Source organism: Myotis lucifugus, unplaced genomic scaffold (genome assembly GCF_000147115.1).
Source record: "Myotis lucifugus unplaced genomic scaffold, Myoluc2.0 scaffold_9, whole genome shotgun sequence".
Taxonomy (NCBI): domain Eukaryota; kingdom Metazoa; phylum Chordata; class Mammalia; order Chiroptera; family Vespertilionidae; genus Myotis; species Myotis lucifugus.
Genome location: NW_005871057.1, coordinates 1,215,474 through 1,228,466, shown reverse-complemented (window position 1 = coordinate 1,228,466; position 12,993 = coordinate 1,215,474). Strand labels below are relative to the sequence as shown.

The following is a 12,993-nucleotide window of genomic DNA, read 5'->3' as shown; positions in this document are numbered from 1 at the left end:
AACCTTGATGCCTTGTTTGGAATCTAGCTCTGTCCTTGTTGGTGTATATATAAAATTGTTAACAGCTTTCAAACACTCTCTTATGGCCATTTATAAAATGTGGACAATAAAAGGGCTTGCCTCACAGAGCTGTTATGAGTATTAAGTGAGTAAAGCCCTTAGCACATAGTAAGTGCTCAGCAAATATCAGTTCCAATTGTGGTTTGGACTCTTTCCTATGGGGATGGCACCAGTACAGCTGGCGTCTCAGCTTCAGCACAGCGAACTGGTATGGAGCTGGTGTCATTGAAGAATGATAGACAACTTTGACACATCAATGACTCCAGCAACCAACCTCTGACAGCTGTCTGCCTACCACCCACCATCAGACCCTTTGGTTCCCACGGCGGTGGCAGGCAGTGCTTGATGGTGGTGGCTTAATGGTGGAGCCCAGTAAAGAACTCCTTCACACGGCTTTGGGGATGTTAGAGGCACTTTTGTCTTGGGCAAGGCAAGGTCCCTGAGACAGTCTAGAGCTCAACATGTTCAAAGAACAGCAAGATGACCAGTGTGGCCAGAGCAGAGTAAAAAAGGGAAGATGGAAGGATGTGAAACAAAGACAGGCAACAGGGCCAGATCATGGTGGACTTTCAGGCTATTCAACAACTTTTGGCTTTTATTCTAAATGAGATGGAACATCATTGCAGGAGTATGAGAAGTAAAAGACCATCAGCTTGGTTGAAGTAAGTGTCTCAGATAAGACTCTAAGCCAAGTGGCCCATCAGGTCTATGATACTGAGTATTCACACAAGGTCAAAGGAACAAACTGGGCATGCATTGATCTCAGTAGTCAAGCAAACTACATACAGGTCATCCATTCACTGCGATCTCCAAGTAGATTTTGCAGGTATTTTATAGTATTCAAATTCTAAAAGTCATTAGAGGTGTCTAGGTAATTGTCAAACTTCCTTTAGATGCTGTGTTGCTATAGTATCATTTACTGAGTTATTGAGCTGTGAAATACAGGTCAAGTGTAATAACCACAAAGTCCAGTTCAAATCTGAAGCAATTGGCAGTTGGTGTTTGTACCATTCATGGGTCACTGAAAGTGCTAATTCACATTGGAATAGTTCAAATTGGATGAAACCAGAAGCAAGGAAAAGCTTAGAAATATTCCAACCACTCTCAAACCAGAGATTGTGGCAGTATCCCTCAAATTTACAACAGGTTCAAGCTCTGAAAGGCAAAGTGCCTTACTCACAGCAAATGTATGCTGAATGGGTTTAATTTTAATGCAAGCGTCAGCATTTCCTACTCTCTGGATGTAAAGCTAATCCCATCAATCACCTGAGGCTACCTCTGTCATACACACTCCAATAAGCTGAGGTAATATTTTCCAAGAACAGGCAACTACTTGCCCCTTTGCTTTTTCTGTTGTAGGAATCTGTTCCGATATCTGGTTACCTACAGAGTAAATGCTCAGTCAAGGATGGACATATCTAGAATACTCACAGCACCTTGTGTGCTGAAACATCAAGTGAAACATGTATAAAATTTCTTTAATTAGAACATTATGGCTTGAAAGTGCTACCTAACCCATAATAATATGAGTCACAGAGTTGTAGTTTTAAAAACTAAGCCTTCATGGTTATCCGGCCTATTGCCTCGACAAATAACAAAATTAAAGTTCATGGAAGTTAGGGGATTTCTCGAGTCTCAAAACAAGGTAGTTGCAAAGCCACACTGTAACTTGCTTCTACCTCATGATGCTTCCTTCCAAGCTGTGTGAATCACTTAAGGTTCTACGGTAAGAAGCCTTTGCAAACATAACACAAAAGGAAGAATTAATTGGAAGAATAGAGGGGAACCACAAATTGCAAGGAAGATATGAAAAACCAGTCTTGAAATAGAACCAGGTGACTCCAGAAAGTCTTTGCAGCAGAAACTGCTGTCAATGTTGCCCAGATGCTGGCAATCAGCAGCTCCAATAATTTCCTCCAACCTTGCATCATTACAGGATCATGCCAAGTTGCATGAGACTCTGATAACATCATGTACTTACTTCTTGGTGGTTCTTAAGTGATAAGGAAAAGGATCTTATAGAAGGAGACTCCAGGAATCAAGTACAGTCCATAATGGCAAAATACCTGTGTTTCCCACCATACTGAGACAGCACACAATGTAGAGAATTAATTTCTCTGAATACAAAGTGTAGGTAGGAAGGTTATCGGTGCTGAGTGGCCAATAACTGATAAATGTCTACTATGAGATGAAATACATACATGAGACCTTCCACAACTTGAAGAAAGAGAAAACTAAGCTTTAGAAAGAAGAAACCACCTACAAAATGTGATCATTAAGCACAAAAATTTTCTAAGTTTATAACATTGAATAGCAATTCTAAGAATGACATGAATACTTAATGTTTGTTTTATTGGCTGGTATTGTTTTAAATTAGAAACATGGCTAACATGCTTAAATTGCTTAATTTTTTTTTATAACTCTAGGGCATGGAAGAAAAGAAATACAGGTAAATTTATACCCTCCATTAACTATTTCAACTACTGAAGAGAATGAGGTCATTGTTAACACTACAAGACAGTACCTGTTTTGAAGATTTACTGACAAAATTAGTAATAGATGGTAATCTAGAAGTGAGTACATATGGAGCTATGATTGTCTGTGGGGTAAAACAAGTGGACTTGATATCAGGGGTCAAGATATCTGTTTTGTTGCTGAAAATACCATTAATAATGTTACTATAATTCAATGCAGTAAATATCTATTGAGTCCCTACTTTTTTGATAGACACTAATACAACTTTGAATAAAGTCTTACCCTTGCCAGAAAAAGATTACGTATTTATGGTGAACGTAAAAAAAATGATGGCAATGTGTTAGAGCTCATGGTTTTATCTACAGCCACCACTGTCCCTTTGGGGGAAATGTTAAGAATTTCCACTGTGGTGCTTCCAAAGGTCCTGCATTTTTAATCAGGTGGTCAGCCCACTTGGATCAGTTAACTGGGTATTGAGCAATGTCTTGTGCAGAGGGATGGATAGAGGTGATGTGCTCATTGCTGACTATTAGAGGGAAGAGCCTCTTCCTCCTTCCTGGCATTTCCTTTAATGTTGGGAGAAGCACTACTAATGTAGTCCTGTTGGCTCTCTAGCTCAGTTTTATTAGATATGTAAGTATAATCATTTCCCTATCTGCTAAAATTGGGAAGACTAGATTGGGCATGCTCATATCATCTCCCCTTTCCCTCTCAGAAGCAAATCTCTTACCGGGATGAGTAGTGGGAGTTGCCATAAACCTCATGGGACACCCAATCATCTCCCAGAGGGAGAGCCTGCCCTTCATCCAGCACTGCCTGGGGGAGAGGAAGTACATCTAGGGGTTCTGTGATCCATATTCTACATCTCCAGCCTAGGAGGTATCAATAAAAAGGGTCATATTTTGGCTCTTGTTTACCATTTCTTTGCTTTGTTTCTGAATTTGTCCAGAGCTCAGGTATATCCCACCATCCCAGATCCCATCTATCTCTATCTCCCACCAGGTTATATTCCCTCCACCTCCACCCCTCCAACAGACTCCAGCACTAAAGAGAAGACAGCTAAGATGATATACAATCTACACTGATATGGGACTGGGACATCTAAGGCTGCTAACTCAGCTCTCACGCAGTTCCTTGGCACTGATGCCAAACAGTGCTCACTCTACACGATGCTCAAGTGTGGGCAAGCTCTCTCTCTCTCTCTCTCTCTCTCTCTCTCTCTCTCTCTCTCTCTCTCTCGACTGGTGTGTGAACCCTCCAGACCTGGTACCTCATCCTAGATCCCACCTATCTCTGTCTCCATTAGGCTATGTCCCTCTATTTCCCCATACTCCAGCTCAGGGAATACTGGCTACACATTAGCTCTTCTCTCACTCATCGCATCTTGTACCAAATCTATTATCTCTTCATGGCTTCTTATTCCCATGATGTTCAGGCTTTGGAACTCAAAAGGTCACGAATAAACTCCTTTTTTGTCTCTATGTCTACTCTACAGAGGTAATAAACACAAAACGTTTAAAGGGCTGAATGGGGTAAAGGCAAGGGCTAAGAATAAAAATAGGAAACAAAAATCTTATTTGAAAATATTATTGTACTCCACAGGCGACTGAGCAATTACAACATGATGTCAAACACAAAAGGAATAAGCAGAGAGTACTGCATGGATACAAATGAAGGCCAGAGATTCCAGGACGATGGCATCAGGAAGGCTTTGGGGGAAAGAACACTCCAGGGCCAGGCTTGAAACGGAATAGAATCTGAGTTCTTACAAAGATATGTGTGTGTGTGTGTGTGTGTGTGTGTGTTGTGGGATTTAAAAAAAATTGCTTGTTTGTTTATACTTTTGATTTTGGAAAATTCAAACATAAATGTAGAAAGAGTCCAATGAACCCCATTACCAAGTATATTAATTACTGACTCATCGCTGATCTTACTTCATTTAACCCACTCATCTTCCCTTGCCCAAATTATTTTGAAGCAAATTACAGACAACTCAAAATAACTTCCAAAATATTCCAATACCATCAGTGCACAAAAGAATTGCTGATAATTTTAATATCATTAAACAACCAATTTGCACTCAGGTTTTCCCATTTTAAAAAACAACAACAAATAGTTGGTTTATTCAAACTAAAAGTTTGAAACTAAAAGATTCCAAACTAAAAGTTCACACATTGTTTTTGTTTGATATTTGTTTCCTTTCACCTATAGCTTCCCCCTCCTTTGTCCCCTTTTAATTCATTCAAAGAAACCAGATTGTCCTATATTATTTCTCATATTCTAGATTTTGGTGAATAAAATCCTGGGGTGCCTTTTTATATATTTCTTCTTTCCTTCTATTCACTATACACTGATAGTTATACCTAAAGCTTGATCTGATAAAACTTTGAATTTTTTAACCAAACAACAGCAAACAAACAAACAAACAAAACCCACCACCTTTTTAGGTGGTATTATAAACTTTCAATAAGAGTTACATAATTATCTATTGCCCTCTGTGATGTTATCAACCATTGAAGAGGATTGCCTATGTTAATTGTTTCATTAGGGGTTTGTATTTGTATTTGAGAGGCTTATAAAAGATCCCACAAAAAAAATTCCTATTCCTCTCTGATTGGGGGTACAACGGTATTTCTTATCACCATACATTCTCTAACTCTCTGGGGTTCCAGTCAACAGAGTGAGGAAGAGAAGACCAGAACAGCTCCACCAGCTTGTCTGAAACAAAGCTTTCCAATGTTGCAAAGCACACTAATACATTCCACTTAACAGCAGGGTGGCTACCCAAAGACTGATGCCTAAACTGAAAGATTTAAATGCAGGTTCCAGAATGATTCTGCCATGCAACAGAGATTTCTGGAAATTTGATATCCTTTCCTTTTTGTTCACTGTGCAATCACATTCCCATAGTCTCACTAAGAAAATAAACAGTCCACTCGATTTCTATCAATTCTCATTTTTTGCCTTGTTCCCCCCTAAAGCTGAAATTCTGGTCATAAACAAAAAATCAGTTGGATTCACTTATAGACAATCCTGTCAAGAATAAAAAATCACTAACCGTGAAAAGCCAAGACCGCGCTACGAAACAAAAGAAGCATCTATTTTCCTGCCCAGGACATCTGCAAGCAGTTACGGTGTCGTAATAGTTCTTTTCCTTTGTGCATCAATTGCTAAGCCACTTGTTAAGTTTTCAGTACTACTCACTTCACAATGCAGACAGAGAATTTATACAAAATGAGAATTATCCCCAAGACTAGCTCTTTTTAAAAGAAGGCTTTGGCTAGATTCATTTCTTATCTAATAAGCAGTTGTGAAAAGCAACACTGAGATCACATTTGTTTCATAGGTCCCAACCAAGTCATTTGAAAAGATTTCTTATTTTCCTATATATCTAATTGAATGCAAAAATTCAAATGAGATAATAATCATAATTCTCCAATTGCTCAAGGAATACTACAGTGAGTGTTGGGGGAGGGGAGGTTGGCAACTGTGAAAACGACAGATTTGCCCATCATAAGTATGAACACCATGTGAGGTGCCTACATTCACAGCTTGGCATCCCATCACAAGCCACCCGGGAAGGTACACTGTGTCATATTTCAAAGAAGCCTCCATCCGTTTTCCAAGTACAATCTTTAACACTTCGGTGTCAGGTCTATCTAAAATTTTGCGACTGTTTCTGAATATGCTTAGTTCTTTCAAAGTGCAAGTCATTTCAGATTCTCATTTCAGATATGGGCATAGAAAATAGTGCTGTGCATGATCACTAACAGCGTGTTTACTCATATCCTGCCTTATTCATGATTAATTTAACACAACTTCTGACGGCACACAAAATAAGGTGAGGGAGAAAAAAGACAGAGAAAGCAATGAAGACAAAACAGAGGTGGGAACGAGGCTGGTTCACAGGAGGTGTGCTTCTACACTTCCTAGAAGGGACCTGCCTGTGCACGAAGAAATTGCTCTAAGATTCAAGGACCCGCGGAATATAGCAAGCAGATTGCCTTCGCGTGAGCGCTGCTCCCGAGGCCTCCGCTTGTGGCAACTTTCTCCCACTCTTTCATCTGTTCTCTGACTTCAAAACTTGTAGATTAAAAACAAATGTCCTTAAATGCAATAGAAAGCCATAATTTATCATTTTTAGGTCATCGTTGCCTCCAGATTTCTTTAGAAATATTTTCCCTAATCCCGCAGCTAGTCCAACTATCATACAACTATTAAAGGTCATTCGAACCTTTCGAAGCCTTTTAAAGAGTTTCTAAAAATCAGGGTGTGATTCATTCAAACTATTTTGTCCTCATTTCAGCAGGAAAAATTCTCTGCACCATATTCTGACTCGCCGTTGCTGATAAGTCATTCACCCGCCCATTCATTTTTTTATTTATTCATAAATTCACCGATTTATCAGATATTTACTGAGTACTTCCTATGTCCCAGGAAGTGGTACTAGGCGCAGTGAGGAGGGATCAAACCAGATACATGTTCTGTCTTAAAAGACTAGGCCAGATTCAAGGCCTAGTCCCAACCCCCTTTCCTTTTCTGCACCTCCCCGTGGCCCTCAGCTCCCCAGGCTCCCCGCGGCGTGGTGTTGCCATTGGACACAGTCTAAGCCTGGTGAGATGCAAGAAAGTATCTGCTCGAAGTTCTGGAAAAGGTTTCCTGATTAGATGAAAGACTTAACTAGAGCAGAACCCTGACTCTGCCATGAGCTGCGGAATCAATGCCAGCCCCAGGTTCTTTCATCTTGATATTTTCTATGCAAGAAAACAGCCACTCTTGAAGCCACCCTGAGTCACGTTTTCTGTTCCTTGCATCCTAAAGCATCTCTAACTAAATCAATGAACTCACAGTCTTTTTGAAAAATATAAGGCGAAAAGAAGAAAAGGCTCCAACGAAATACTATTAGCCTTGAGGAGGGTAACTCATTTTTATCTAAGAACAACTGAAAAAGAAGAGATGGACAGGGAGGGGAGAGGGGGAGAGAGGAGAGGGAAAAAATTGGAAGATTTTTGATGTACTTGTCCCAGTAAAACTGCTTCAGAAATAATGTGAGGCAAGTCCTCCTCATCAGAGCTCAGGCGACAGAGCTATCATCCCGCAGGGCCAGGTCCCCTGGCAGTGGAGTAGGCATGTTAGGGAGAGAGAACAATGAGGAAGAACGACTATTTTGGACAGAGTTGAGGTAGCTGCACTATGGGCCATAATTAGGGGGAGAAGAGAATTTTTAGGAAGTTTTGCTAAATGTCTAATGGGATTGCTCTTTTCTTTTTTTAATACTTTACCGTAATAATGATTTGTATTATTTCTTAGGGCTTTGGGAAGTGAACGTATGTTCCATTGAATGAAATACCATTTGTACAAAGCAGAGACTTTAGGCAACATAAGGCCAAAATATTCAAGTTTCACATGCTTAATCATTACAACTCCTCTACAAAAGAGCTTTTTAAAAAAGAAAAATTATGGGGTTGGGGGGGCAGGGGACTATGGCTCAAAGGACTGAGGAATTTGGCTCAGCTCTTATCTTTAGAAAGTTGCATAGTGAAAATGGAATAGATTTTGCCCATTTCCAAAATCCTTTCTCTTTCTGCTATAATATGTGGCCTAGAAAAAAAAAGGCAAAGTGAAGAAAAATTAAAAAGAGGCGAACAAACAAGGCTGAGAGAAAAAAGTCCCTGAAATTTTATAATATATAACCAGAACCCAAAAAGGTTTGTTGCTCTGTATAGGAAAGGCAAAAATAAAAATAAAAAATCCACACAGTTTTTTTGTTAGGTGAAAGGTAGCTACACTACTAACTATCTGGGGGTCTTGGAGAAAGTACTTAACATCTTTGGGTCTCAGTATTCTCATTTGTAAGATGAGTTACCAGGAGGATTCAATGAGATAACACATGTGAAGTATTTAACTACAGTGCCTGGCATGTTGTAACTTTCAAAACTGTTAACTATTGCTACCATCACAATTACTCTAATGATTTTTTCCCTGCCCCAATCAGTGTTCAACTATGAGTGAAAAGTTGTTGTTGTATTCAATTCCTCTTCTGTTCTTTAAAAAGATTAGTTTCCAAGAGTTCAAAAAAGAAACAAGAGCTGCCTACAGGCGATGGGGAAAAAATAATATTAGGAGAACAGTCTGCAACGTGAATAATCTTGGACCATCACCAAGATCAGCAGGACTCCACTCCATGGCCAATAAATAACATTCACGCCACTCTTATGGAACAGGGCTTCCGGAGAGCCAGAGCAGCCAGTCTCCCGTGGCTGGAAGGGAAGAGATCATGCGGGGAGACTGAAAGCAAAATCAGAAGGGCAAGGAGGAAGAGGCCTCCCACTCTCTGAGAGAGATGAAATCAGATCATTTATTCCCTCAAACTTGATGTTTAAAACATGCCAAGTAAATTCAATTTTTTAAAAAAGCATAGGACGGGCCACGATTGGTTTTTGTTTTGGTTTTTTTTTTTTGCATGTTGCTGTACCTGAAACATTTCCCTAAAAATGTCTGAGCTGATTTCCTAAAAATGCCTAAGACATTTTCCCCCTAAAAATGCCTAAATTTGCAACAATTGCAAATAAACCTTTTGTTGGAATCCTAGGGATTATTAAAACTACAATATAGTTATAATGTTTTTTAGACTGTTGAATAGCTAGACCAAAAGTGTCCACTAAGCAAGCACTGGGACTCAGGGAGATACACAGGTGAAGGCAGGAGAGCAGCTTCATCTCCACCAAGCTGGGAAAGAGTCCCCAATAAGATAGCTTAAGCCTGAGAAAAATCCTCAGTAAGGGAAATAGGAGATACAAAGAGATTTTGCGGCAGGAGATCCCTGAGAACAGGCTGTTCCAATGCCTCTGGGCTCCAAGTCAGGCTTGTGAGGAGCAGACCACCCAGTGATGGGAGAAGTAACAACTGGCCAGTAATTTGTTCCAACATGGCCCTCAATCTGTTCCACCTCTAGACCACTGCTCGGTCTTCCGATTTTCTTTCTCTCCCTTAGTTTCAGTCTTCAGTCTTGGACCTAAAACCCCAGATAGTGTGAACACAGCAATTTATTAATGTAGAAGTATTTTAGACTTTAGATATATAATTTCAGAGCCGGGAAGGGTTTGGGGATGGTTGATCTGGCCCAGATTAGATCAATAGTCTCCTCGCTTGGATGGGACCCTCAGGCTGTGGGATAGCTGGAGAACTGGGAAAACTGGCTGGAAAGAGGGAGATGGGGAAGGCAGATAAAGAACAATGGAACAGAAACGCTGTGGTGAGGGGCAGCTAAAATTACTATAAGACCTTCTTATAGCATCCATGACTGAAAATCTGGCCTACTCCTGGGCTAGGCTTTGCTTAGCCATTCCGAATGTGACTGGATATTAGAAATGTAACAGGGAAATGATGGTTGGAGGGAATCTCAGTGTAGCCTTTTGTGAGTCCTATGTCCCCAGTCAGTGCTTTGGTAATAGACAGGGAGCCAAATCCTCCCAAATCCTCAGCTGAGGCAAGTGGGACAGAGGCTCTTCCCATATAGCAGCACCATCTCCCAAAGTAGCGCATGGGAACTATTATTTACTTAAGAGTTTAAGGTTTTCAAAGCAATAAAGCTTCATGGTTAAGGCTCTGAAACCAGACAGCCTGAGAGTAAATATTACCTCTTATTAGTTGTGGGACACAGGGCAAGTTAGCTCATTTGTTTGGTGTGGATTTAATGAACCAAAGTGTGCCAGGCACCAGGGATATAGCAATGAACCAAAGTCCTTCCCTCTCCTATATGCTAGTTGGGGAGATACACAATGAACAACTAAGTAAATATGTATATTAACCATACATATTTGCTAAAGAGAAAAAATGGTGCTAAAGAGAAAAAATAGAGAGAGGTGTAAGCAGCCGCTGATGCCGCTGCCCTCACCACCGAAGCAGCTGCTGGTGAGCTCCCGTCCTGTCTGCGCTGTCTCAGCTAGGCCGCCGGGCCAGGCGAGCTGAACCAATACTGGACCTGGAGGTGGTGCCTGAGCGCTCTCCGGGGAATGAGCCATGGGAGCCATGGGAATTCATGCTGGGAATGCCTCTGGCTCAGGCAGTAGCCATTCTTCAGAAGCACCGTCGCATCATCAAAAATGTCCAGGTTCTCTACAGTGAACAGTCTCCTCGAAGCCCTGACCTCATCCGTTACCTGACGCAGGACAGGATCACACTACTGTTTGATGCTTTCAATCAGGACTTACGGTGATTGAAGTATATGACTTGACTACAGTAAAGTTAAAATATTGTGGAGTCCATTTTAACTCTCAGGCCAGACCCCCACCACTGGGCAGATGAACCAGTCGCTCAGTGCAACCCACCAGGAGTGTACAACTCCGCTGAGCCGCTCTTCCACCTCAACCGCAGAGGACTGTCTTCCTCTTTTCAGTGAGACTCGTGGACAGAGGCTCCCAAAAACGAGCCCAGTTTTGCCCACGGTCTAGTTTCTCTCCAGATACCCACGGAGCAACTGTGAAAGAATGCACATCTACAGGGGAAACAGCCTTCAGGATACCAAGCTCCCATGATGCCCCTGAGCTGTGTCCTGGGCAACATGTATGCTGAGAGTGTCGTTGTTCTTCGAGATGGAACTGGACCCTCAGGTTTATGACTTCACCTACTTGCTGCAGGCTGTGGACCTGACCTGTTAGCAGATGGATGCCAAGATGCGGGTATTTGAACGTTCAGTGGACTTTGGGGATTCTTGCCAAGACGTTCTTAGCATGCTTGGTTCTCCACACAAAGTCTTCTATAAATCAGAAGATGAAAATTCATTCTCCTTCCCCCCATAAACAAGTTCCATCCAAGTACAATGACTATTTTTTTAACTACTTCACTCTCGGAGTGGACATCCTCTTTGACGCCAACACTCCCAAAGTGAAGAAGTTTGTCCTTCACACCAATCACCCTGGGCATTATAATTTTAACATTTATCGCTGCTGTGAGTTTGAGATCCCAATGGCCATAAAGAAAGAAAATGCAGATGGTCAGACAGAGACATGCACAACCGATAGCAAGTGGGACCACATCCAGGCACTCCTGGGTCACCCTGTGGCCTGGCCTGTTGTCCTTCACAGGTCCTTCTCCCCGAACAACACCAACCCATTTGGCTCCACATTCTGCTTTGGTCTTCAGCGGATGACCTTTGAGGTTATGCAGAATAACCACATTGCCTCGGTGACCCTGTCTGGCCCCCCAGGCCTGGTGCCCATCTGAAAACAGCAAAACTCCCCTAGGGACATCACCACCCATGCCCCTCTCCCCCGTGGAACTGTGTGTCACATCCTTCTCAGCATGTCTTCATGTGCCACCTGTGGGTTTTCTTGGACATCTTGCCAATGTTGAAGGGCTGTTGTGATATTCTGAGATGAGGCTCTGACATGGGATGAGAGACCCAGATATTCCTCTGCCCTCAGCCTCCTCGTGCCAACAGGGGACACATACTGCAAAGAGAAGCACAAACTCTGAGCCTTGATACCTGGACCCAGGAGCTTTTGGCTAACACGTAAGGAGGCAGGGTTCTGTCTCCCTATCCCACACACATTGGAAAACTTGGGGCTCTCTGTGGCTGAGGACGCAGGCACCCAGGACGAGGACACGGTCCTGCATTTGGCCCAACATTGCCACAGGACCCTTAAGGCAAGCAGGTAGCATGTCCATAGTACTTGGCTGCAACTTTTGCACTACATCCACTTAAGTTACTTGATGAGCTGGCTGTTGCCAAGGTGGCCCACCTGCCCTTTCTTGTTCCTTTCTTACACTCAATCTCTGCCAGGCCCAGTGGGCACACCCAACTGTTGAAACACAGCTTTCTTCCATCCCGGTACGTGCCCAGGCCTGGTTCCCACCCTTCTTGGAGCCAGCCTTCAACGTTGCCTCTGCCCCACTATGCCCCATCCTGGCTGGCAGGGCTGCATGTTTCCATCCTGTTTGCCTCTTTTATTTAATGCCAACGTTTTAGCCAAAGGCATCTTCCTCCTTTGTTGTGTTTCAGCATTCCATTCTGCACTGTGGGCTGGCTCCCCTGCCCCAACCCTGGGCAGTGTCCCCTGGCTGGGCCCATTCATAGCTCAAGGCTTCTGGGGACTCAAGGAGGGCTGAGCTTCTCAGCCTCTTCATGGGTCTTGCTAAGGAAAGTAGCATATGTGCTTTGAAAATATTAACCCTTTGAAAAGAATTGAGAAATGTATAATTTTATCCCATTTTTAATATTTTGGTCTAGCAACTTGTGATACATAGATGACAATTTTGTGAGTTTTTCAAACCTGTGTACAGATTTTTGTAAATATGACTTTTGTAACTAACTCATGTACAGCCTCATCCTGTACAGTTTAATGATGAATGTGCAGGGGACCTGCCCCAGGTTCCTATGTGATTCCTGGGCCTACATCCAGGCTTGTGTGGCACTCTCATGACTTTGTGACTGACTGGTGTCTTCCCATTTGGACT

At 42.2% G+C, this 12,993-nt stretch overlaps 1 pseudogene; it reads left to right on the top strand.

Annotated features, from left to right (window-relative positions):
• The first annotated feature begins 223 nt into the window (after positions 1-223).
• Positions 224-11,780, top strand: LOC102432163 (annotated as a pseudogene).
• Positions 11,781-12,993: the final 1,213 nt, after the last annotated feature.